At 45.9% G+C, this 26,313-nt stretch overlaps 2 long non-coding RNA genes across 3 annotated transcripts in view; one reads left to right on the top strand and one right to left on the bottom strand.

Annotated features, from left to right (window-relative positions):
* The window catches only part of LOC134909449 (uncharacterized), a 923,346-nt gene extending 908,989 nt beyond the window's left edge, over window positions 1-14,357 (top strand). Inside the window, exon 4 of the long non-coding RNA XR_010175935.1 lies at window positions 13,486-14,357. This is a non-coding gene — a long non-coding RNA (uncharacterized LOC134909449). The remainder of the gene's footprint in view (window positions 1-13,485) is intronic.
* The window catches only part of LOC134909451 (uncharacterized), a 110,731-nt gene continuing 94,608 nt past the window's right edge, over window positions 10,191-26,313 (bottom strand). For both annotated transcript variants that reach the window (XR_010175938.1, XR_010175939.1), the window contains exons 2-3: window positions 13,477-13,595; window positions 10,191-12,536 (exon numbers count right to left, since the gene is read on the bottom strand). This is a non-coding gene — a long non-coding RNA (uncharacterized LOC134909451). The remainder of the gene's footprint in view (window positions 12,537-13,476; window positions 13,596-26,313) is intronic.

Genomic DNA, 26,313 nt, shown 5'->3' on the forward strand with positions numbered 1-26,313 from the left:
ATAATTGTATACTAGTATCCAATCCATCCATCTCCATTGTTTACCTGAGGTGCCTTTTAGTTCTGCCTATAAAATATGGAGAACAAAAAAGTTGAGGTTCCAAAATTAGGGAAAGATCAAGATCCACTTCCACCTCGTGCTGAAGCTGCTGCCACTAGTCATGGCCGAGACGATGAAATGCCAGCAACGTCGTCTGCCAAGGCCGATGCCCAATGTCATAGTACAGAGCATGTCAAATCCAAAACACCAAATATCAGAAAAAAAAGGACTCCAAAACCTAAAATAAAATTGTCGGAGGAGAAGCGTAAACTTGCCAATATGCCATTTACCACACGGAGTGGCAAGGAACGGCTGAGGCCCTGGCCTATGTTCATGGCTAGTGGTTCAGCTTCACATGAGGATGGAAGCACTCAGCCTCTCGCTAGAAAACTGAAAAGACTCAAGCTGGCAAAAGCACCGCAAAGAACTGTGCGTTCTTTGAAATCCCAAATCCACAAGGAGAGTCCAATTGTGTCGTTTGCGATGCCTGACCTTCCCAACACTGGACGTGAAGAGCATGCGCCTTCCACTATTTGCATGCCCCCTGCAAGTGCTGGAAGGAGCACCCGCAGTCCAGTTCCTGATAGTCAGATTGAAGATGTCAGTGTTGAAGTACACCAGGATGAGGAGGATATGGGTGTTGCTGGCGCTGGGGAGGAAATTGACCAGGAGGATTCTGATGGTGAGGTGGTTTGTTTAAGTCAGGCACCCGGGGAGACACCTGTTGTCCGTGGGAGGAATATGGCCGTTGACATGCCAGGTGAAAATACCAAAAAAATCAGCTCTTCGGTGTGGAGGTATTTCACCAGAAATGCGGACAACAGGTGTCAAGCCGTGTGTTCCCTTTGTCAAGCTGTAATAAGTAGGGGTAAGGACGTTAACCACCTCGGAACATCCTCCCTTATACGTCACCTGCAGCGCATTCATAATAAGTCAGTGACAAGTTCAAAAACTTTGGGTGACAGCGGAAGCAGTCCACTGACCAGTAAATCCCTTCCTCTTGTAACCAAGCTCACGCAAACCACCCCACCAACTCCCTCAGTGTCAATTTCCTCCTTCCCCAGGAATGCCAATAGTCCTGCAGGCCATGTCACTGGCAAGTCTGACGAGTCCTCTCCTGCCTGGGATTCCTCCGATGCATCCTTGCGTGTAACGCCTACTGCTGCTGGCGCTGCTGTTGTTGCCGCTGGGAGTCGATGGTCATCCCAGAGGGGAAGTCGTAAGCCCACTTGTACTACTTCCAGTAAGCAATTGACTGTTCAACAGTCCTTTGCGAGGAAGATGAAATATCACAGCAGTCATCCTACTGCAAAGCGGATAACTGAGTCCTTGACAACTATGTTGGTGTTAGACGTGCGTCCGGTATCCGCCGTTAGTTCACAGGGAACTAGACAATTTATTGAGGCAGTGTGCCCCCGTTACCAAATACCATCTAGGTTCCACTTCTCTAGGCAGGCGATACCGAGAATGTACACGGACGTCAGAAAAAGACTCACCAGTGTCCTAAAAAATGCAGTTGTACCCAATGTCCACTTAACCACGGACATGTGGACAAGTGGAGCAGGGCAGGGTCAGGACTATATGACTGTGACAGCCCACTGGGTAGATGTATGGACTCCCGCCGCAAGAACAGCAGCGGCGGCACCAGTAGCAGCATCTCGCAAACGCCAACTCTTTCCTAGGCAGGCTACGCTTTGTATCACCGCTTTCCAGAATACGCACACAGCTGAAAACCTCTTACGGCAACTGAGGAAGATCATCGCGGAATGGCTTACCCCAATTGGACTCTCCTGTGGATTTGTGGCATCGGACAACGCCAGCAATATTGTGTGTGCATTAAATATGGGCAAATTCCAGCACGTCCCATGTTTTGCACATACCTTGAATTTGGTGGTGCAAAATTTTTTAAAAAACGACAGGGGCGTGCAAGAGATGCTGTCGGTGGCCAGAAAAATTGCGGGACACTTTCGGCGTACAGGCACCACGTACAGAAGACTGGAGCACCACCAAAAACTACTGAACCTGCCCTGCCATCATCTGAAGCAAGAAGTGGTAACGAGGTGGAATTCAACCCTCTATATGCTTCAGAGGTTGGAGGAGCAGCAAAAGGCCATTCAAGCCTATACAATTGAGCACGATATAGGAGATGGAATGCACCTGTCTCAAGTGCAGTGGAGAATGATTTCAACGTTGTGCAAGGTTCTGATGCCCTTTGAACTTGCCACACGTGAAGTCAGTTCAGACACTGCCAGCCTGAGTCAGGTCATTCCCCTCATCAGGCTTTTGCAGAAGAAGCTGGAGGCATTGAAGAAGGAGCTAACACGGAGCGATTCCGCTAGGCATGTGGGACTTGTGGATGCAGCCCTTAATTCGCTTAACAAGGATTCACGGGTGGTCAATCTGTTGAAATCAGAGCACTACATTTTGGCCACCGTGCTCGATCCTAGATTTAAAGCCTACCTTGGATCTCTCTTTCCGGCAGACACAGGTCTGCTGGGGTTGAAAGACCTGCTGGTGACAAAATTGTCAAGTCAAGCGGAACGCGACCTGTCAACATCTCCTCCTTCACATTCTCCCGCAACTGGGGGTGCGAGGAAAAGGCTCAGAATTCCGAGCCCACCCGCTGGCGGTGATGCAGGGCAGTCTGGAGCGACTGCTGATGCTGACATCTGGTCCGGACTGAAGGACCTGACAACGATTACGGACATGTCGTCTACTGTCACTGCATATGATTCTCTCAACATTGATAGAATGGTGGAGGATTATATGAGTGACCGCATCCAAGTAGGCACGTCACACAGTCCGTACTTATACTGGCAGGAAAAAGAGGCAATTTGGAGGCCCTTGCACAAACTGGCTTTATTCTACCTAAGTTGCCCTCCCACAAGTGTGTACTCCGAAAGAGTGTTTAGTGCCGCCGCTCACCTTGTCAGCAATCGGCGTACGAGGTTACATCCAGAAAATGTGGAGAAGATGATGTTCATTAAAATGAATTATAATCAATTCCTCCGCGGAGACATTGACCAGCAGCAATTGCCTCCACAAAGTACACAGGGAGCTGAGATGGTGGATTCCAGTGGGGACGAATTGATAATCTGTGAGGAGGGGGATGTACACGGTGATATATCGGAGGGTGAAGATGAGGTGGACATCTTGCCTCTGTAGAGCCAGTTTGTGCAAGGAGAGATTAATTGCTTCTTTTTTGGGGGGGGTCCAAACCAACCCGTCATATCAGTCACAGTCGTGTGGCAGACCCTGTCACTGAAATGATGGGTTGGTTAAAGTGTGCATGTCCTGTTTTGTTTATACAACATAAGGGTGGGTGGGAGGGCCCAAGGATAATTCCATCTTGCACCTCTTTTTTCTTTTCTTTTTCTTTGCATCATGTGCTGATTGGGGAGGGTTTTTTGGAAGGGCCATCCTGCGTGACACTGCAGTGCCACTCCTAGATGGGCCCGGTGTTTGTGTCGGCCACTAGGGTCGCTTATCTTACTCACACAGTCAGCTACCTCATTGCGCCTCTTTTTTTCTTTGCGTCATGTGCTGTTTGGGGAGGGTTTTTTGGAAGGGACATCCTGCGTGACACTGCAGTGCCACTCCTAGATGTGCCCGGTGTTTGTGTCGGCCACTAGGGTCGCTAATCTTACTCACACAGTCAGCTACCTCATTGCGCCTCTTTTTTTCTTTGCGTCATGTGCTGTTTGGGGAGGGTTTTTTGGAAGGGCCATCCTGCGTGACACTGCAGTGCCACTCCTAGATGGGCCCGGTGTTTGTGTCGGCCACTAGGGTCGCTTATCTTACTCACACAGCGACCTCGGTGCAAATTTTAGGACTAAAAATAATATTGTGAGGTGTGATGTGTTCAGAATAGGCTGAAAATGAGTGTAAATTATGTTTTTTGAGGTTAATAATACTTTGGGATCAAAATTACCCCCAAATTCTATGATTTAAGCTGTTTTTTAGGGTTTTTTGAAAAAAACACCCGAATCCAAAACACACCCGAATCCGACAAAAAAAATTCGGTGAGGTTTTGCCAAAACGCGGTCGAACCCAAAACACGGCCGCGGAACCGAACCCAAAACCAAAACACAAAACCCGAAAAATTTCCGGCGCTCATCTCTAGTGCCTTTTAGTTGTGCCTATTAAAATATGGAGAACAAAAATGTTGAGGTTCCAAAATTAGGGAAAGATCAAGATCCACTTCCACCTCGTGCTGAAGCTGCTGCCACTAGTCATGGCCGAGACGATGAAATGCCAGCAACGTCGTCTGCCAAGGCCGATGCCCAATGTCATAGTACAGAGCATGTAAAATCCAAAACACCAAATATCAGTAAAAAAAAGGACTCCAAAATCTAAAATAAAATTGTCGGAGGAGAAGCGTAAACTTGCCAATATGCCATTTACCACACGGAGTGGCAAGGAACGGCTGAGGCCCTGGCCTATGTTCATGGCTAGTGGTTCAGCTTCACATGAGGATGGAAGCACTCAGCCTCTCGCTAGAAAAATGAAAAGACTCAAGCTGGCAAAAGCACCGCAAAGAACTGTGCGTTCTTCCAAATCCCAAATCCACAAGGAGAGTCCAATTGTGTCGGTTGCGATGCCTGACCTTCCCAACACTGGACGTGAAGAGCATGCGCCTTCCACCATTTGCACGCCCCCTGCAAGTGCTGGAAGGAGCACCCGCAGTCCAGTTCCTGATAGTCAGATTGAAGATGTCAGTGTTGAAGTACACCAGGATGAGGAGGATATGGGTGTTGCTGGCGCTGGGGAGGAAATTGACAAGGAGGATTCTGATGGTGAGGTGGTTTGTTTAAGTAAGGCACCCGGGGAGACACCTGTTGTCCGTGGGAGGAATAGGGCCGTTGACATGCCTGGTGAAAATACCAAAAAAATCAGCTCTTCGGTGTGGAAGTATTTCACCAGAAATGCGGACAACATTTGTCAAGCCGTGTGTTGCCTTTGTCAAGCTGTAATAAGTAGGGGTAACGACGTTAACCACCTCGGAACATCCTCCCTTATACGTCACCTGCAGCGCATTCATAATAAGTCAGTGACAAGTTCAAAAACTTTGGGCGACAGCGGAAGCAGTCCATTGACCAGTAAATCCCTTCCTCTTGTAACCAAGCTCACGCAAACCACCCCACCAACTCCCTCAGTGTCAATTTCCTCCTTCCCCAGGAATGCCAATAGTCCTGCAGGCCATGTCACTGGCAATTCTGACGAGTCCTCTCCTGCCTGGGATTCCTCCGATGCATCCTTGCGTGTAACGCCTACTGCTGCTGGCGCTGCTGTTGTTGCTGCTGGGAGTCGATGGTCATCCCAGAGGGGAAGTCGTAAGCCCACTTTTACTACTTCCACCAAGCAATTGACTGTCCAACAGTCCTTTGCGAGGAAGATGAAATATCACAGCAGTCATCCTGTTGCAAAGCGGATAACTGAGGCCTTGACAACTATGTTGGTGTTAGACGTGCGTCCGGTATCCGCCGTTAGTTCACAGGGAACTAGACAATTTCTTGAGGTAGTGTGCCCCCGTTACCAAATACCATCTAGGTTCCACTTCTCTAGGCAGGCGATACCGAGAATGTACACGGACGTCAGAAAAAGACTCACCAGTGTCCTAAAAAATGCAGTTGTACCCAATGTCCACTTAACCACGGACATGTGGACAAGTGGAGCAGGGCAGGGTCAGGACTATATGACTGTGACAGCCCACTGGGTAGATGTATGGACTCCCGCCGCAAGAACAGCAGCGGCGGCACCAGAAGCAGCATCTCGCAAACGCCAACTCTTTCCTAGGCAGGCTACGCTTTGTATCACCGGTTTCCAGAATACGCACACAGCTGAAAACCTCTTACGGCAACTGAGGAAGATCATCGCGGAATGGCTTACCCCAATTGGACTCTCCTGTGGATTTGTGGCATCGGACAACGCCAGCAATATTGTGTGTGCATTAAATATGGGCAAATTCCAGCACGTCCCATGTTTTGCACATACCTTGAATTTGGTGGTGCAGAATTTTTTAAAAAACGACAGGGGCGTGCAAGAGATGCTGTCGGTGGCCAGAAGAATTGCGGGACACTTTCGGCGTACAGGCACCACGTACAGAAGACTGGAGCACCACCAAAAACGCCTGAACCTGCCCTGCCATCATCTGAAGCAAGAAGTGGTAACGAGGTGGAATTCAACCCTATATATGCTTCAGAGGTTGGAGGAGCAGCAAAAGGCCATTCAAGCCTATACAATTGAGCACGATATAGGAGGTGGAATGTACCTGTCTCAAGCGCAGTGGAGAATGATTTCAACGTTGTGCAAGGTTCTGCAACCTTTTGAACTTGCCACACGTGAAGTCAGTTCAGACACTGCCAGCCTGAGTCAGGTCATTCCCCTCATCAGGCTTTTGCAGAAGAAGCTGGAGGCATTGAAGGAGGAGCTAAAAGGGAGCGATTCCGCTAGGCATGTGGGACTTGTGGATGGAGCCCTTAATTCGCTTAACAAGGATTCACGGGTGGTCAATCTGTTGAAATCAGAGCACTACATTTTGGCCACCGTGCTCGATCCTAGATTTAAAACCTACCTTGGATCTCTCTTTCCGGCAGACACAAGTCTGCTGGGGTTCAAAGACCTGCTGGTGACAAAATTGTCAAGTCAAGCGGAACTCGACCAGTCAACATCTCCTCCTTCACATTCTCCCGCAACTGGGGGTGCGAGGAAAAGGATCAGAATTCCGAGCCCACCCGCTGGCGGTGATGCAGGGCAGTCTGGAGCGACTGCTGATGCTGACATCTGGTCCGGACTGAAGGACCTGACAACGATTACGGACATGTCGTCTACTGTCACTGCATATGATTCTCTCCCCATTGAAAGAATGGTGGAGGATTATATGAGTGACCGCATCCAAGTAGGCACGTCAGACAGTCCGTACTTATACTGGCAGGAAAAAGAGGCAATTTGGAGGCCCTTGCACAAACTGGCTTTATTCTACCTAAGTTGCCCTCCCACAAGTGTGTACTCCGAAAGAGTGTTTAGTGCCGCCGCTCACCTTGTCAGCAATCGGCGTACGAGGTTACTTCCAGAAAATGTGGAGAAGATGATGTTCATTAAAATGAATTATAATCAATTCCTCCGTGGAGACATTGACCAGCAGCAATTGCCTCCACAAAGTACACAGGGAGCTGAGATGGTGGATTCCAGTGGGGACGAATTGATAATCTGTGAGGAGCGGGATGTACACGGTGATATATCGGAGGATGATGATGAGGTGGACATCTTGCCTCTGTGGAGCCAGTTTGTGCAAGGAGAGATTAATTGCTTCTTTTTCGGTGGGGGTCCAAACCAACCCGTCATTTCAGTCACAGTCGTGTGGCAGACCCTGTCACTGAAATGATGGGTTGGTTAAAGTGTGCATGTCCTGTTTATACAACATAAGGGTGGGTGGGAGGGCCCAAGGACAATTCCATCTTGCACCTCTTTTTTCTTTCATTTTTATTTGCGTCATGTGCTGTTTGGGGAGTGTTTTTTGGAAGGGCCATCCTGCGTGACACTGCAGTGCCACTCCTAGATGGGCCAGGTGTTTGTGTCGGCCACTAGGGTCGCTTATCTTACTCACACAGCTACCTCATTGCGCCTCTTTTTTTCTTCTTTGCGTCATGTGCTGTTTGGGGAGTGTTTTTTGGAAGGGCCATCCTGCGTGACACTGCAGTGCCACTCCTAGATGGGCCAGGTGTTTGTGTCGGCCACTAGGGTCGCTTATCTTACTCACACAGCTACCTCATTGCGCCTCTTTTTTTCTTCTTTGCGTCATGTGCTGTTTGGGGAGTGTTTTTTGGAAGGGCCATCCTGCGTGACACTGCAGTGCCACTCCTAGATGGGCCAGGTGTTTGTGTCGGCCACTAGGGTCGCTTAGCTTACTCACACAGCTACCTCATTGCGCCTCTTTTTTTCTTCTTTGCGTCATGTGCTGTTTGGGGAGTGTTTTTTGGAAGGGCCATCCTGCGTGACACTGCAGTGCCACTCCTAGATGGGCCAGGTGTTTGTGTCGGCCACTAGGGTCGCTTAGCTTACTCACACAGCTACCTCATTGCGCCTCTTTTTTTCTTCTTTGCGTCATGTGCTGTTTGGGGAGTGTTTTTTGGAAGGGCCATCCTGCGTGACACTGCAGTGCCACTCCTAGATGGGCCAGGTGTTTGTGTCGGCCACTAGGGTCGTTTATCTTACTCACACAGCTACCTCATTGCGCCTCTTTTTTTCTTCTTTGCGTCATGTGCTGTTTGGGGAGTGTTTTTTGGAAGGGCCATCCTGCGTGACACTGCAGTGCCACTCCTAGATGGGCCAGGTGTTTGTGTCGGCCACTAGGGTCGCTTAGCTTAGTCATTCAGCGACCTCGGTGCAAATTTTAGGACTAAAAATAATATTGTGAGGTGTGAGGTATTCAGAATAGACTGAAAATTAGTGGAAATTATGGTTTTTGAGGTTAATAATACTTTGGGATCAAAATGACCCCCAAATTCTATGATTTAAGCTGTTTTTTAGTGTTTTTTGAAAAAAACACCCGAATCCAAAACACACCCGAATCCGACAAAAAAAATTCGGTGAGGTTTTGCCAAAACGCGGTCGAACCCAAAACACGGCCGCGGAACCGAACCCAAAACCAAAACACAAAACCCGAAAAATTTCAAGTGCACATCTCTAGTAATTGGGACTGTTATCTTCTTGGATACCTAATGTAGTTTATTTAATTACCTTACCCTTAATCCAGCATGTCCAGTATGTGTTTTGCCAAACACGCAAAAAAAGCATCAATACTGTGAATTTCATTTTACACAAATGTAAACTTTTAAGGCTCTTTTATTTATTAACGGTTATTTACGGTATACGGCACATTTATATTCCACAGCGCTTTACAGTGAATACCTGAATATAAAAATTGTTCCCCTCAATTAGACTACATAACCCTATGCACAGTGCAATCTAGTTAATCACTTTGTACTCTCCCTCTTTAATATTTAACCTTAAAATTGTTGTTTTTGTATTTGTTGTTTTTCTACCAAAGTGTGCTTAATACAGTTGAATATATATGCCAAAAGACACAACTTTATGCTATTTGTTTTAACAAGGTCTGAGCAAATGCGTGTCTGCCTTTTGTTTAGTCTCAGACATTTTGGGGTATATTTAATTAGCGTTGGATCCATTCCGACATGCATTTGTCGGAAAGGATCCGACAACCCCTATTCAAATCTCATCTCAATTCGACTTTTTCAAGTCGCATTGAGATGAGGGACCCAGAGGAGGAGAGGGGGGGGGGAGCCGCGGGGAGACCAGCGGAGACAGCCGCCGGCAGACGCAGGAGATCAGCGCTACAGTAGTGCTGCAGGAGGATGTCACACAGCCGCCCGACCTCACGGCAGTGTCCACCCGGCTCCAGCAAGCGTGATCTCACTTGCTGGAGCTGGGTGGAAGCTGCCGTGGGCGGCGCAGCTGTGTGACATCCTGCTGCAGCACTATGCTGTAGCGCTGATCTCTCCTATATGCCCACGGATGTCCCCCATCTCCCTGCAGCTCTCCCCCCTCTCCTGCTCTAATCCCTCATCTCAGTCCGTCATTTTTTTATGTCGGACTGAGATGGACGAAAAGGGGGCCAAAACCCTTCGTTTTTTGGCCCCGTTTTCGACACAAGCACGTGAATCGGCAGCTATTCCCCCAATCCATGTGCTATTCAAATTTTGGGACATATTGAATAGGTCGAATCACGATTCGACCTTAAAAAGTCGAAAACTAACGTCTTTTTGACAGATGGCAGCTTTCGACTTCAATTGAATATACCCCTTTCAGTTCCTTGGGAATTGGACACACATAAAGTACACCGCTCACTCATAGGGCCTAATTCAGACCTGATTGCAGCAGCAAAATCTTTCTCTAATGGACAAAACCATGTGCACTGAAGGTGGGGCAGATATAACATGTGCAGAGAGCTTTAGATTTGGGTGGGTTATTTTGTTTCTGTCCAGGGTAAATACTGGCTGCTTTATTTTTACACAGCAATTTAGATTTCAGTTTGAACACACACCACCCAAATCTAACTCTCTCTGCACATGTTACATCTACCACACCTGCAGTGCACATGGTTTTGCCCATTACAGAAAAAAATTGCTGATGCGATCAGGTCTGCATTAGGCCCATAGACATAGCCAAGCTGTTGCATCCATACAGGACTTTTATATAAGCATAAGATTAACAGCAAACTTTTTGGGAAGTGATGAGCGGATTTGAGAACAAGGACAAAAACAATGATATAATAATAATAATAATAATAATAATAATTAATTATTATTATTATTATTATTATTACCATAGTGATATCCTTTATTTACATGTGGCCACAAGAGGTCTTGTGCGCCTCACAAAGTACAAAAATAGAAACAGTATGGACAAAACAAGCAGGAAAGTGACTTATAGCCCCCATACATCAGCAGCTACGATTCCCCGACCTGCCGACTAGATCCACTGATCAGCGGAGAGTGATGACCGGTGATCCATCCAGAAATCTGGGAAGTTGAACATGTTAAAAATGCCTGATTCAACGATCCCAACTGAAAATGGTCAGGATCGGGGAATCTGGATTTTCACATGTTTAATATTCCCGACTCCCTGGCCCGGCCATCAGGTGATCAAGACATTGCCCAAATACACCTGTGATGTATAGGGGCTACTACAGTACAGAACATTGCAGGGCAGGGTTTATAAACATACCTGCATCAGTAGACATAATTACACTCAAATTAGCAGCAGGACAACAGAACCCAATGGTTAGGTGCCATTGTGGGCAGTAGGGAGGAGATAATGGTAAAAGTGAGGGAAGGAAAAGCATATAAGGGGAGAGAGCCCTACTTGTGAGAACTTACAGTCTAAAGGGATGAATGAATGCTGTGGTCTGGTGCACTGTGATAACTTCTGAGAAGTTGAAATCCTTACCAAATAAATGTTTAACTTTGTGTCTTAACAAACAGGCAAACTAACTATAGAATAAAAACGCCTTGAGCTTTTAGTTATTGCTTTCTAGACTAGTGATGTACAGTAGTCTTATTACTTAGTTATGTCAGATACTTGTCTTTACTAACAGACTAATATAGCTGCATTTCCTTGCACTGATTTACCAAGTTTAAGGTCAGGACAGTTTAATTACTAGACGTCTTTGTAACTATCCTATCCCCTATAGGTCAGTTCATCTCTGTGAAATGTAACTGACGGATGAAAGCAAAACATGTATAATTCATGAGACAATGCAAATAGACTGAGAGGCAGAGTGATCTTTTAAGGGGGGGGGGGGGTGTAAGAGGCATGAAGAAATGAGAGCGATTTATTTATTTTACATACATCAAGCTAGTGGAAGCCTATTCTCCAAATCTCACCCCCTTATGGAAGAAAATATATTTTAAAATGGTATAAAATTTGTCATACCCTGAAAATTACCCTGATAAAAGAAAGTGACAGATTATTTAAATGTGCCTCAATCATTACTACTTACACGCCATTCATTTTCCTGTCAAACTATTATTTCCACTTCTATTGCCTATTTTCTGATGTATAGCGAGACATAAAAAAATGTATTTCGTTGAGCAGCCAAAACAGTGATGTTATTCTGTTAGTGTATTTGATTGCATCCTCGTAGTCCTTTCATTCCAGTTGGCATTTAAAGATTGAACCCCACGTGCCACTCTACACCTTCCTGCATGATACTGTTCTCTCCCAATCCCTCTTATCTGTAGCTGTGATGATGCACAGTCTTTTCCATTCTTTCTTGTGGGGGCTTGTGCAGCTTTCTTGATGTTTGTGACAGGCCACGATAGGGGAAGCTCTTATCACTGTTGGGCTTGGAGGCCTCAGTAAATTGAAAATTGCAAATGAAATCCACTGGGTTTGAATTCATCAGCTATTATGTCAGATGACCTTTGGCAGCTGCTGATAAAAATGAGAGAATGTTAGCACTGATCCAATTTTCAGCACTAACCATTCCTTTTCAAATCTATTCTCCGCCAGGCAGCAGACACATGGGAAGTGAAAATGATAGGGTTTCAAGAGAGCTTCATTGTGTTGCAGATTAAGATTTTCTACCCCTATTTCTAGAGGTCGCCCCCCAGACCCCTGTCTAGTATCTACCTATTGTCCAATCAGTTTCAATATCTGCTTCAGCAGACATGTAAGCCATCCGTATAGATAAGTGCCTACAGGAGAAAATGTTGGACTTAATAGTTTTGCTTAGGAGACATCAAGGGTCATAGTATACTAATATTGACTGGCACATGTTAGTTTAATCTTTCCTTCTGCGGAATGTCACACTAAATTCTTTCAGAGCGGCTGAATCCTACTAGATTTTTTTTCTTTTCTTGCGTAGCAGCCGTTTTATTTACTTTTGCATAAATCTTTATATTCATGAATCAGGGATATTTCAGAACAGATTGCCATAGACTAGCAGGTGCAGCTTTTCAACTAGATGATGGAACCTGAAAACGGAATAATAATGTTGTAAACATCAATACAGATAAACAATCTATTAGTTTCCTGCAAGTACAGTTTCTGTTAAAATAAATTACATCCTGCCATATGGGTTTCCATATTGAATGCAGTGTATAACTTTGTTAACAAGTGTGTGACTGAATGGGTATTTAAAAGTACTATCCAGAGAAGCATCATCTGAAAATCTCTTAGTCACTCTTTGTATCCTTGTATCTACAGGTGGCCAAAAAATAGGGCGAGAATAAAATTCTTTGAAATTTCAGTGACTTTGTCTTTATGGATATATGGCAATTATATGCTTCATTTTGGAGGATGTGTGAATGAACGATTCTACGCATTTACAAATTTGTATTAATTAAATCTTGGTAGAGCAGAAAATGTTTGGAAGAGAGTAGAACTTGTTCTTAATATGTTGAGAAATATGCTGGTGTTAGATATGTGAGATTTACAATTACTATAATATAAAGTCATTATTTTAGTGTAAACATTTTTTAATACGTTTGTACAGCACCAGATGCCCTAATGTAAGAGAGATTCAGATGACATTATGTGTTCTCTGTGATGGCATCATCTACTTTACCTACAACGTACAAGTAAAAGAAGCAAATAAAAGCAAAAATTGATAGTGGACCACCATCCGTAAACATTGTAGTCTTGGTTCCAAGTACCGATTGAGGCAAACTTATCCTAGCATTTCACAGATGTAGTTCTAGCATGTTAAAGGCTATCTTTGTAATCCCTGTTACCAGATGCACCTTGTTGCAAGTAGACATTTCTATAAATTTGAATACATAATAACAACCTTCCATATTGAAACAATAAAATCCATATTTTATTCAGCTAAGTGGATAACAGTTCTGATAAAAAATAAATAAATAAAAAATCTTCAAAGTATTACATTTTATTGTTAATTTCTTCTATTCACACCTTTTACAGGAGAGTGCTTCCAAAGTGACCCCAGGATGCCGGCAATTAAAGGAATCAAAATCAGAAAGACAGAACCTCTCGTGTAGCATACAGAGATGTAAAGCTTGGCTGTGTAATATCTAGAAGAATGAGAAGAAAGCATAAGTCTGTGAATGCTTAGGAGATGGATGGACCACACTTCAGGATAAAATCTTAATTTATGAACTTTCCTGCATGATAATGGATGGACTTTATAGGCCATGATTTGCTGAAAGGAATATTGGAATCCAACAGGACTTAGCCTAGGTTTTGGGAATTCTCAGAAACCTGGAACAGGTCCTGTACGTTACAAGAACACCTCCCTGCAGTACAGTCAACATAAATTCAAAGTCACTGAGATCTCTACAAGCTCTTTCTGGAGTGAGTCAAGTACTATAAAATCTGGCTGCGCACATTTATAAAATGGCGGGATCTGTAAATACTTAAGGAGAGCTATTCTTTCTTTTCTTCCTTCTCTGTCAATGAATATAGCAAGACAAATGCCATCCTGAATAGTTTTAAAAGTCACATATTTGAGTAATACTGTACTTGTCTAATTGCACCTTAAAGGCCTACTCCAAATTTATGGCAAATGGCTTCACCATTCCATTAAAATAGAGTTGTTCACTGATGGAATTCAAAAGAATAATTCTCAGCAGGCAAATCAAGTAAGGTCATGTCCTACAAGAACATAATATCCCTTGCCTACACTGGAATTGACTCCTACAGGCCATCATACAAATGTGTTCCGTCTGTGATCCACAGTCAATGATAAACTGTTACTTGTATTATCAGCAGTGATGGGACCGAATCGGCAACCATCTTACAACCGAATGACTGAAAGGGACGATATAAGGAAAGGAAATAAGGTAAGTTTACATTATTAACAGCTTGTTGGTTGGAAAGGTTTGCATAAATATGTGTGTGTGTGTGTGTGTGTGTACTATATATATATATATATATATATATATATATATATAGAGAGAGAGAGAGAGAGAGAGAGAGATAGTTAGTACTCGTCATCCGGCACTCGCACCTTGTGTCCACTGATGTGCTGGGGTGCTTCTTTAGAGCGACCACTATGTGTGGTAACCCAATAATCAAAGAAGGTAATTTACTAAAGACAGGCACTCTCCAGACTTTGAGGTCAAACGTGTTTTTTGAAGTTTATTAGCATGCACATAGAAGTTGCCAACGCTTCGGTCCCATGATGGAACCTTTGTCAAGGCTTCGTGATTTGTACAATACAACTACAAAACAAGAATAACAAAACAAGGTGTTATACATCGCACATAATAGCCTCCCAGGCCATAACCTGGTTGTTTTATACAGTGCCGTTTCTAGCGGCGGGCGAGCCGTGCAACCGCACGGGGCGCCCGCCGCGGCACTTTGTGTGTCCTTATCTGCTCTCCTCCCTCTCCCCGAGCGCTCCTGCTCGGGGGGCGGAGTTTTGCGGAATGACGCGTTTGCAAACGCGTCATTCCGTGAAGCCCCGCCCCCCGAGCAGGAGCGCTCGGGGAGAGGGAGGAGAGAAGCCTGGAAGGAGGCGGCCGGCGCGAGGGACGTGAGGCGGCCGGACCCGAAGAGCGGGAAGATGTAAGTATTATCTCTATCTCTCTCCCCCTTCCTTCCCCCCCACTTGACACCTGCCTGCCGCACTGTGTAAAATGGGGGCACCTGCCTGCGTACTGTGTAAAATGGGGATATCTGCCTGCCGTACTGTGTAAAATGGGGATACCTGCCTGCCGCGCTGTGTAAAATGGGGACACCTGCCTACTGCGCTGTGTAAAATGGGGATACCTGCCTGTCGCACTGTGTAAAATGGTGACTTTTTTATTTTTATTTTTTTCCCCCTGTGGTGGGCGTGAATATATCAGATGAGACCACGCCCACTTTAATGAGACCACGCCCATTTTAATCAGGACACACACCCTTGTCGGGAGCGCGCGCGCATGCTTTTTCTCTTTATAGCTATATGGGGGGGGCGGCATGCAAATTTTTTTTTATAGCAATGGGGGGGGGGGCGCATTTTGAAATCTCGCACTGGGAGCCAAATTGTCTAGAAACGGCCCTGGTTTTATAGACCGATAACAAGATAGTTATCAAAATATGCTAAAATTATTGTCTGCTGGAGCATGGTAAATAACCAATTTTGACAATTAAACCAATTACCACATTTTACAACAATTACCAAAAGTAAGAAATGTATGTTTTTTTGTGTATATACTAGCATAAATGAGTAAATATCAATGATGTTGTGGCATAAGGTGGCCTCAAGTGTCAGAGGCACGTCACATACCTCACATCACTGATCACATATGAGTAAGTGTCGATAATGCATATATTGGTAATAAATACAGGTTATTTAATATAACACAGATACGTACATAATAGCGTAACATACAGTATAGTAACTCAATGGGGGTTTATCCAAGTGAACATCAATTAGCAGTGGCAAACGCAGGATTTCTAGAGGGGGGTTTCCAAATGCAGTCCATAATCTCCCACTTTGTAGAACATTGGAGCAAGTGTGGGAGTCTGGGGAAGTGGTAGAAGTACCTAGTACAGACCCTGGACATTAATGTTCACATTGATCTTTTTATACACTGGTTACTGGATGGAATACAGTATTAATATTTAACATTATAGATGGTCTATAGTATAGACTGTATCAACAATTTAAATAATATAAATAAGTGGTCAGGAAAAGGAAAAACAAACCATAATAAATACACAAACATAACAGAACCAGTACTGCACTTTCTAAGCACACATTCTCCCATATCATGATAAGGCTCCTGTCTCTTCTACCTGATAGCTGCTCTCTGGTCCATTGCACTGATTGAGGACTCAGCTCCACTCACAGCAAACTTGGTAGATAAAGCTGCTACACTGGGCATGTGCAGTAGATTTGCTCTGTCTCTTAAACTGCATGATGTGACAGCAGCTCTAGTATTTGTATTATATATAATTGGTATTGTCATAATTTAAGCTACTTGGCAAGAGAAGAGGGGTTTCCGGGCAACCAGAAACCCCCCTGCATTTGCCTATGCTTAGAGCATACAGTGGTGCATCTCACGTGTTAGGTGTAGCAGTATATGTTAAAGCTAGAGATGAGCGGGTTCGGTTCTCAGAGAACCGAACCCTACCAGACTTTGCCTTCCGAGTTCGGTTCCGAGCCAGGCTCGGGTTTTCCCGCCTGACTCGGAAACCCGAACGCGGCGAAACATCATCATCGCACTGTCAGATTCTCGCAGGATTTGGATTCCATATAAGGAGCCGCGCGTCGCGGCCATTTTCACTCCAGTCTCGGGGAATGTATTGAGAGGACGTGTCCTCAGTGTTCAGTGTCTGTGTGGGGGTGGAAAAGTGGGGTCAGTGTATTGTGCTGCATCAGTCCAGCCAGTCACAGTGTTGGTGTCCTCTGCTGCTATATATCCAGTGTAGCTGTATAAAGTGTTGTTGTGTTGTGTTGCATCAGACCAGTGATAGTGTAATGTCCATCAGTCATTCCAGTGATGAGGAAGTCACAGTGGTATACGCTGCTGCTATATGTCCACTGCTACAGTATTATTATAATAATAATAACAACCACCACAAGTCCCTTACAGTGTTGTTGTGATGTGCTGCATCAGACCAGTGGTAGTGTCCTGTCCATCAGTCATTCCAGTGACGATATACGCTGATGCTATATGTCCACTGCTACAGTATTATAATAATTATAACAACAACCACAAGTCCCTTACAGTGTTGTGTTGTTGTGTTGTGCTGCATCAGACCAGTGGTAGTGTCCTGTCCATCAGTAATTCCAGTGACGAGGCAGTCACAGTGGTATACGCTGCTGCTATATGTCCACTGCTGCCGTATAATAATAATAACAACAAGTCCCTTACAGTGTTGCTGTTTTGTGCTGCATCAGACCAGTGGTAGTGTCATGGCCATCAGTCATTCCTGTGCCGCATATTGTATTATTTAACTCCCAAAAAATAATGGAGAACAAAAAATTAGAGGATACAATAGGGAAAGATCAAGAACCACCTCCTCCAAGTGCTGAAGCTGCTGCCACTTGCCATGACATAGACGATGAAATGCAATCAACATCGTCTGCCAAGGCCGATGCCCAATGTGATAGTATAGGGCATGTAAAATCCAAAAAGCCAGAGTTCAGTAAAAAGACCCCAAAAAAGAAATTTAAATCGTCTGAGGAGAACAGTAAACTTGTCAATATTCCATTTACGACACGGAGTGGCAAGGAACGGCTGAGGCCCTGGCCTATGTTCATGGCTAGTGGTTCAGCTTCACATGACAATGGAAGCCCTCATCCTCCCGCAAGAAAAATTAAAAGAGAAGCTGGAAAGAGCACAGAAAAGAACTGTGCGTTCTGAGATGGTATCACAAATCCCCAAGGAGAGTCCAAGTGTGTCGGCGGTTGCGATGCCTGACCTTCCAACACTGGACAGGAAGAGGTGGCTCCTTCCACCATTTGTATGCCCCCTGCAAGTGCTGGAAGGAGCACCCACAGTCCAGTTCCTGATATTGAAATTGAAGATGTCACTGTCGAAGTACATCAGGATGAAGATATGGGTGTTGCTGGCGCTGAGGAGGAAGTTGACGATGAGGATTCTGATGGTGAATGTGGTTTGTTTAAGTCAGGCATTGGGGGAGACACCTGTTGTCCTTGAGATGAAGAAGCCCATTGTGATGCCTGGGCAAACTACCAAAAAAGCAACCTCTTCGGTGTGGAATTATTTCTCCACAAATCCGGACAACAGGTGTCAAGCCATCTGTTGCCTCTGTCAATCTTTAATAAGTAGGGGTAAGGATGTTAACCACCTAGGAACATCCTCCCTTATACGTCACCTGCTGCGCATTCATCAGAAGTCAGTGTCAAGTTGTGAAACTTTGGCTAAGAGCGTAAGCAGTCCACTGACACCTAAATCCCTTCTTCCTCCTGTACCCAAGCTCCTGCAAGCCACACCACCAACTCCCTCAACGTCAACTGCCTCCTCAGTCAGGAACGTCAGTAGTCCTGCAGGCCATGTCACTGTCAAGACTGAGGAGTCCTCTCCTAACCGGGATTCCTCCATAGGATCCTTGAGTGGTTCGACTGCTGTTGCTGCCGCTGCTGTTGTTGCTGCTGGACGTCGATCATCATCCCAGAGGGGAAGTCGGAAGACCACTTGTACTACTTCCAGTAAGCAATTGACTGTCCAACAGTCCTTTGTGAGGAAGATGAAATATGACAGCAGTCATCCTTTTGCAAAGCGGATAACTGAGGCCTTGACAGCTATGTTGGTGGTAGACATGCGTCCAGTATCCGCCATTAGTTCAGTGGGACTTAGAGAATTGTTTGAGGTACTGTGTCCCCGGTATCAAATCCCATCTAGGTTCCACTTCTCTAGGCAGGCAATACCGAGAATGTACACAAACGTCAGAAAAAGAGTCACCAGTGTCCTACAAAAAGCGGTTGTATCCAGTGTCCACTTAACCACGGACATGTGGACAAGTGGAACAGGGCAGACTAAGGACTATATGACTGTAACAGCCCGCTGGATAGATGTATGGCCTCCCGCAGCGGCACCAGTAGCAGCATCTCGCAAACGCCAACTCGTTCCTAGGCAGGCTACGCTTTGTATCACCGCTTTCCATAAGAGGCACACAGCTGACAACCTCTTACGGAAACTGAGGAACATCATCGCAGATTGGCTCACCCCAATTGGACTCTCCTGGGGATTTGTGATATCGGACAACACCACCAATATTGTGCGTGCATTACATGTGGGCAAATTCCAGCACGTCCCATGTTTTGCACATTACAATTAATTTGGTGGTGCAGAATTTTTTTTTAAACGACAGGGGCATGCAGGAGATGCTGTCGGTGGCCCGAAGAATAGCGGGCCAATTTCGGCATTCAGCCACCGCGTGCCGAAGACTGGAGCACCAGCAAACACTCCTCAACCTACCCTGCCATCACCTGAAGCATCAGGTGGTAACAAGGTGGAATTCAACACTATATATGCTTCAGAGAATAGAGGAGCAGCAAAAGGCCATTCATGCCTATACATCCACCTTTGATATAGGCAAAGGATGGGGAATGCACCTGACTCAAGCGCAGTGGAGAATGATTTCCGTCTTGTACAAGGTTCTCCAACCCTTCGAACTTGCCACACGTGAAGTCAGTTCAGACACTGCCAGCTTGAGTCAGGTCATTCCCCTCATCAGGCTTTTGCAGAGGCAGCTGGAGAAATTGAAGGAGGAGCTAAGATGGAACGATTCCACAAAGTACGTGGTACTTGTGGATGGAGCCCTTAATTCACTGTGCCAGGATTCAAGGGTGGTCAATCAGAGCACTACATTTTGGCCACCGTGCTCGATCCTAGGTTTAAAGCCTACGTTGTATCTCTCTTTCCGGCAGACACAAGTGTGCAGAGGTGCAAAGACCTGCTGGTTAGTAAATTGTCAACTCAAGTGGAACGTGACCCGTCAACAGCTCATCCTTCAATTTCTCCCGCAACTGGGGCTGCAAGGAAAAGGATAAGATTTCCTAGCCTACTCGCTGGCGGTGATGCAGGGCAGTCAGGAGCAAAAGCTGACATCTGGTCCGGACTGAAGGACCTGCCAGCGACTACTGACATGTCTACTGTCACTGCATATGATTTTGTCACCATTGAAAGAATGGTGGAGGATTATAAGAGTGACAGCATCCAAGTAGGCATGTCAGACAGTCCGTACGTATACTGGCAGGAAAAAGAGGCAATTTGGAGGCCCTTGCACAAACTGGCTTTATTTTACCTAAGTTGCCCCCCCTCCAGTGTGTACTTCGAAAGAGTGTTTAGTGCAGGCAGTAACCTTGTCAGTGATCGGCATAGGAGGTTACTTCCACTAAATGTGGAGAAGATGATGTTCATCAAAATGAATTATAAATTCCTCCGGGAAGACCTTTACCAGCAATTGCCTCCAGAAAGTACACAGGGACCTGTGATGGTGGATTCCAGTGGGGACGAATTAATACTCTGTGAGGACGAAGAGGATGTACACAGTGAAAGGGGTGAGGAATCAGAGGATGAGGATGAAGTCGACATCTTGCCTCTGCAGAGCCAGTTTGTGCAAGGAGAGATTGATTGCTTCTTTTTTGGTGGGGGCCCAAACAAACCAGTCATTTCAGCCACAGTTGTGTGGCAGAACCTGTCGCTGAAATGATTGGTTTGTGAAAGTGTGCATGTCCTGTTTATACAACATAAGGGTGGGTGGGAGGGCCCAAGGACAATTCCATCTTGCATCTCTTTTTCTTCTTTGCATCATGTGCTGTTTGGGGACTAGTTTTTTTTAAAGTTCCATCTTGTCTGTAACTGCAGTGCCACTCCTAGATGGGCCAGGTGTTTGTGCCGCACACTTGTGTCGCTTAGCTTGGGAATCCAACTACCTCATTGCACCTCTTTTTCTTTTTGCATCATGTGCTGTTTGGGGACTAGTTTTTGAATAGTGACATCTTTTCTGCCACTGCAGTGCCACTCCTAGATGGACCAGGTGTTTGTGCTGCACACTTGTGTCGCTTAGCTTAGTCACCGTAGGAGCAAAATTACCCCCAAATTCTGTGATTTTAGCTGTTTTATGTTTTTTTTAAAAATCATCCAGATCCAAAACCAAAAAACGAAAGGGTGGTTTTGTCAAAACCAAGCCAAAATTAAAACACAAAAGTGGAATTAGAACCAAAACCAAAACACAAAACACGAAAAGTGCTAGCCGCACATCTCTAGTTAAAGCATTACTCACAAATTGAGCCTCATATATCGAAAATCGATGAAACATCGGTCAATATGGATGGTACTTTGCCAGAGCCTTATGTGATCATACGTTGTTCAATGGCACTCAATAGTGGTTCATTACACATGTTAGCTGCAGCAATATCTAATAAAGCATAAATCACATATTGAGTACCATGTATCGGGAACCGATAAAACATGGATCTTTATGGTTGGTACTATAATAAAGCACTTTATGGTCATATGTTATTAAATGGCGCTTAATGGTGGTGCATTATATGTATTAGGTGCAGCGGTATAAATTCTAGCATTAATTACATATTGAACACCATATATCAAACATCAATGAAACATCAGTCAATGTGGGTGATACCTTACTAGAGCACTATACGATCATATGTTGTTTGCTGGTGCTGCATTACACACGTCAGATGCAATTTATAGCAATTTCATTTCTGCAACCAGATAATTATAAATACACATAGCATCTAAATATGTTAAATATTATCACATGTCCAGAAGGATGTCGAACCAAATCGTAGGTTATTGAGATACATAAAGATCAGAATATAAACCAAAGAGGTTTCTAGTAGAGATGAGCGCCGGAAATTTTTCAGGTTTTGTGTTTTGGTTTTGGGTTCGGTTCCGCGGCCGTGTTTTGGGTTCGACCGCGTTTTGGCAAAACCTAACCGAATTTTTTTTGTCGGATTCGGGTGTGTTTTGGATTCGGGTGTTTTTTTTCCAAAAAACCTAAAAAACAGCTTAAATCATAGAATTTGGGGGTCATTTGATCCCAAAGTATTATTAACCTCAAAAACCATCATTTCCACTCATTTTCAGTCTATTCTGAATACCTCACACCTCACAATATTATTTTTAGTCCTAAAATTTGCACCAAGGTCGCTGGATGACTAAGCTAAGCGACCCTAGTGGCCGACACAAACACCTGGCCCATCTAGGAGTGGCACTGCAGTGTCACGCAGGATGTCCCTTCCAAAAAACCCTCCCCAAACAGCACATGACGCAAAGAAAAAAAGAGGCGCAATGAGGTAGCTGTGTGAGTAAGATAAGCGACCCTAGTGGCCGACACAAACACCGGGCCCATCTAGGAGTGGCACTGCTGTGTCACGCAGGATGTCCCTTCCAAAAAACCCTCCCCAAACAGCACATGACGCAAAGAAAAAAATAGGCGCAATGAGGTAGCTGTGTGAGTAAGATAAGCGACCCTAGTGGCCGACACAAACACCGGGCCCATCTAGGAGTGGCACTGCAGTGTCACGCAGGATGTCCCTTCCAAAAAACCCTCCCCAAACAGCACATGACGCAAAGAAAAAAAGAGGCGCAATGAGGTAGCTGTGTGAGTAAGATAAGCGACCCTAGTGGCCGACACAAACACCGGGCCCATCTAGGAGTGGCACTGCAGTGTCACGCAGGATGTCCCTTCCAAAAAACCCTCCCCAAACAGCACATGACGCAAAGAAAAAAAGAGGCGCAATGAGGTAGCTGTGTGAGTAAGATAAGCGACCCTAGTGGCCGACCCAAACACCGGGCCCATCTAGGAGTGGCACTGCAGTGTCACGCAGGATGTCCCTTCCAAAAAACCCTCCCAAAACAGCACATGACGCAAAGAAAAAAAGAGGCGCAATGAGGTAGCTGTGTGAGTAAGATAAGCGACCCTAGTGGCCGACACAAACACCGGGCCCATCTAGGAGTGGCACTGCAGTGTCACGCAGGATGGCCCTTCCAAAAAACACTCCCCAAACAGCACATGACGCAAAGAAAAAAAGAGGCGCAATGAGGTAGCTGTGTGAGTAAGATAAGCGACCCTAGTGGCCGACACAAACACCGGGCCTATCTAGGAGTGGCACTGCAGTATCACGCAGGATGGCCCTTCCAAAAAACCCTCCCCAAACAGCACATGACGCAAAGAAAAAAAGAGGCGCAATGAGGTAGCTGTGTGAGTAAGATAAGCGACCCTAGTGGCCGACACAAACACCGGGCCCATCTAGGAGTGGCACTGCAGTGTCACGCAGGATGTCCCTTCCAAAAAACCCTCCCCAAACAGCACATGACGCAAAGAAAAAAAGAGGCGCAATGAGGTAGCTGTGTGAGTAAGATAAGCGACCCTAGTGGCCGACACAAACACCGGGCCCATCTAGGAGTGGCACTGCAGTGTCACGCAGGATGGCCCTTCCAAAAAACACTCCCCAAACAGCACATGACGCAAAGAAAAATTAAAGAAAAAAGAGGTGCAAGATGGAATTGTCCTTGGGCCTTCCCACCCACCCTTATGTTGTATAAACAGGACATGCACACTTTAACCAACCCATCATTTCAGTGACAGGGTCTGCCACACGACTGTGACTGATATGACGGGTTGGTTTGGACCCCCACCAAAAAAGAAGCAATTAATCTCTCCTTGCACAAACTGGCTCTACAGAGGCAAGATGTCCACCTCATCATCATCCTCCTCACAGATTATCACTTCGTCCCCACTGGAATCCACCATCTCAGCTCCCTGTGTACTTTGTGGAGGCAATTGCTGCTGGTCAATGTCTCCGCGGAGGAATTGATTATAATTCATTTTAATGAACATCATCTTCTCCACATTTTCTGGATGTAACCTCGTACGCCGATTGCTGACAAGGTGAGCGGCGGCACTAAACACTCTTTCGGAGTACACACTTGTGGGAGGGCAACTTAGGTAGAATAAAGCCAGTTTGTGCAAGGGCCTCCAAATTGCCTCTTTTTCCTGCCAGTATAAGTACGGACTGTGTGACGTGCCTACTTGGATGCGGTCACTCATATAATCCTCCACCATTCTTTCAATGTTGAGAGAATCATATGCAGTGACAGTAGACGACATGTCCGTAATCGTTGTCAGGTCCTTCAGTCCGGACCAGATGTCAGCATCAGCAGTCGCTCCAGACTGCCCTGCATCACCGCCAGCGGGTGGGCTCGGAATTCTGAGCCTTTTCCTCGCACCCCCAGTTGCGGGAGAATGTGAAGGAGGAGATGTTGACAGGTCGCGTTCCGCTTGACTTGACAATTTTCTCACCAGCAGGTCTTTCAACCCCAGCAGACTTGTGTCTGCCGGAAAGAGAGATCCAAGGTAGGCTTTAAATCTAGGATCGAGCACGGTGGCCAAAATGTAGTGCTCTGATTTCAACAGATTGACCACCCGTGAATCCTTGTTAAGCGAATTAAGGGCTCCATCCACAAGTCCCACATGCCTAGCGGAATCGCTCTGTGTTAGCTCCTCCTTCAATGTCTCCAGCTTCTTCTGCAAAAGCCTGATGAGGGGAATGACCTGACTCAGGCTGGCAGTGTCTGAACTGACTTCACGTGTGGCAAGTTCAAAGGGCATCAGAACCTTGCACAACGTTGAAATCATTCTCCACTGCGCTTGAGACAGGTGCATTCCACCTCCTATATCGTGCTCAATTGTATAGGCTTGAATGGCCTTTTGCTGCTCCTCCAACCTCTGAAGCATATAGAGGGTTGAATTCCACCTCGTTACCACTTCTTGCTTCAGATGATGGCAGGGCAGGTTCAGTAGTTTTTGGTGGTGCTCCAGTCTTCTGTACGTGGTGCCTGTACGCCGAAAGTGTCCCGCAATTCTTCTGGCCACCGACAGCATCTCTTGCACGCCCCTGTCGTTTTTTAAAAAATTCTGCACCACCAAATTCAAGGTATGTGCAAAACATGGGACGTGCTGGAATTTGCCCATATTTAATGCACACACAATATTGCTGGCGTTGTCCGATGCCACAAATCCACAGGAGAGTCCAATTGGGGTAAGCCATTCCGCGATGATCTTCCTCAGTTGCCGTAAGAGGTTTTCAGCTGTGTGCGTATTCTGGAAACCGGTGATACAAAGCGTAGCCTGCCTAGGAAAGAGTTGGCGTTTGCGAGATGCTGCTACTGGTGCCGCCGCTGCTGTTCTTGCGGCGGGAGTCCATACATCTACCCAGTGGGCTGTCACAGTCATATAGTCCTGACCCTGCCCTGCTCCACTTGTCCACATGTCCGTGGTTAAGTGGACATTGGGTACAGCTGCATTTTTTAGGACACTGGTGACTCTTTTTCTGAGGTCTGTGTACATTTTCGGTATCGCCTGCCTAGAGAAATGGAACCTAGATGGTATTTGGTACCGGGGACACAGTACCTCCAACAAGTCTCTAGTTGGCTCTGCAGTAATGATGGATACCGGAACCACGTTTCTCACCACCCAGGATGCCAAGGCCTCAGTTATCCGCTTTGCAGTAGGATGACTGCTGTGATATTTCATCTTCCTCGCAAAGGACTGTTGAACAGTCAATTGCTTACTGGAAGTAGTACAAGTGGGCTTACGACTTCCCCTCTGGGATGACCATCGACTCCCAGCAGCAACAACAGCAGCGCCAGCAGCAGTAGGCGTTACACGCAAGGATGCATCGGAGGAATCCCAGGCAGGAGAGGACTCGTCAGAATTGCCAGTGACATGGCCTGCAGGACTATTGGCATTCCTGGGGAAGGAGGAAATTGACACTGAGGGAGTTGGTGGGGTGGTTTGCGTGAGCTTGGTTACAAGAGGAAGGGATTTACTGGTCAGTGGACTGCTTCCGCTGTCGCCCAAAGTTTTTGAACTTGTCACTGACTTATTATGAATGCGCTGCAGGTGACGTATAAGGGAGGATGTTCCGAGGTGGTTAACGTCCTTACCCCTACTTATTACAGCTTGACAAAGGCAACACACGGCTTGACACCTGTTGTCCGCATTTCTGTTGAAATACTTCCACACCGAAGAGCTGATTTTTTTGGTATTTTCACCAGGCATGTCAGTGGCCATATTCCTCCCACGGACAACAGGTGTCTCCCCGGGTGCCTGACTTAAACAAACCACCTCACCATCAGAATCCTCCTGGTCAATTTCCTCCCCAGCGCCAGCAACACCCATATCCTCCTCATCCTGGTGTACTTCCACACTGACATCTTCAATCTGACTATCAGGAACTGGACTGCGGGTGCTCCTTCCAGCACTTGCAGGGGGCGTGCAAATGGTGGAAGGCGCATG

Source organism: Pseudophryne corroboree, chromosome 4, assembly GCF_028390025.1.
Source record: "Pseudophryne corroboree isolate aPseCor3 chromosome 4, aPseCor3.hap2, whole genome shotgun sequence".
Lineage (NCBI taxonomy): Eukaryota > Metazoa > Chordata > Amphibia > Anura > Myobatrachidae > Pseudophryne > Pseudophryne corroboree.